Source organism: Rhineura floridana, chromosome 3, assembly GCF_030035675.1.
Source record: "Rhineura floridana isolate rRhiFlo1 chromosome 3, rRhiFlo1.hap2, whole genome shotgun sequence".
Taxonomy (NCBI): Eukaryota; Metazoa; Chordata; class Lepidosauria; order Squamata; family Rhineuridae; genus Rhineura; species Rhineura floridana.
In genome coordinates, this window is record NC_084482.1 from 55,348,278 (window position 1) to 55,349,687 (window position 1,410).

Sequence of the window (1,410 nt, forward strand, 5' to 3'; positions counted from 1 at the left end):
CCCGCCGCCGCCGCCGCCGCAGGACCCAGGCTCACTTACTCAGCTTGTGCAGCCGCAGGCGGACACGTGGAGACAAACAGCCGCCCAGCGGGAGGAGGCGCCCCCCTTTTCTAACCGCAGAACTCCCGGGCGAGTTAGAGGAGAGGGCAGACTGCGCCAGTCAGGTGGAAATGCCCCACGCCCGGATCTAGGGCTCCCTATACTAGTAGGCAGGCTGGCGCTTCACTCACAGGGGAAGAAGGGGGCTTGTGCCCCACAAAAAGCCACCCGGCTGGTCAACTCACAGGCCAAGGGCTTACGCGAGGAAACAAAACGCCTGGGGCCCGAACTCTCCGGAGAGTTGCTCCTAAGGAAGTCCTGTGGCTCAGTTCTGTGGGGATCAATTCCCACCCGCAGAGGGTTGCGGTGGGGATTGCTTTCCCGTCTCTCTCCCCTGCCCGTTGGAGGGATTCTCTTCCTGCAATTTTGAGGAAAGGGAAGATTCCCAGGAGACCTTCCCAAACTTTGCTTCCCCCCGCCCCCACTACTGCGCAGGTGGGATCCCACACTCTCGCTGTGCCTTCCCTTCCCCTGCCATGCCTCGAGGTACCCATTTCAGAGTCACTTTTAGAGAACAGTTGGTTCTTCTTTAACATATGCCTTCAAGAAAAAGACTGTGTTTGCGTTTGCCTTGCTTCTAGAAAACGAGCAGATCTAGAATCGTGGGCTGTGACAGAGTGCCTGCTTTGCCTCAGTTCCTGGCATCTCCAGGTAGGGTGGGAGAGACTCCTGTGTGTAGCACTGTAGAACCTCTGCCAGTCAGTGTAGACAATACTGGGCTAGATGGACCAATGGTATGCCCTTCTGAAAGGGCAGCATGAATGGCCCTCCCACTCCCCACTTGATGCTCACAACAACCTTGTGAGGTAGGTTAAGTTAGGCTGAAAGTGATTGGCACAAGGACACCAAGGAGACTGTTTGCTCAAATAGGAATGTGAATCTGCATCCAACATTCCTGCACCACACTGGCTCTTATTTAAGAGCTATGCTTAAACACTGGCATTCAAAACCAACAGGTTCTGGACAGCTCTGAAAGTAAAGTAAATTGATAAAAAGAGATCCAGTAGGGGAAAGAGAGATTCCGTGTTTGCACGGCTGTTTCTGCCTGCCTTGCCCCACACTCTATCCAAAGAACTCCTGAGGGGCTTTGTGACAGTATAAAAGGTTGGGGGGGGGAGTTACTAGAAAGTAATGGCATCAGCGTGTGTGCTGGTATTGGATACTATTAATTGGCCCTAGTGATAAGCTTTATGTTTACTTACATTTTTTTTATTTTATTTTCTGGGCTCCTGCTGGGAGGAAGGGTGGGATATAAATCAAATAATAAATAAATAAATATTAAATGGTTAATTGTTGAATTGTCAGTTATGT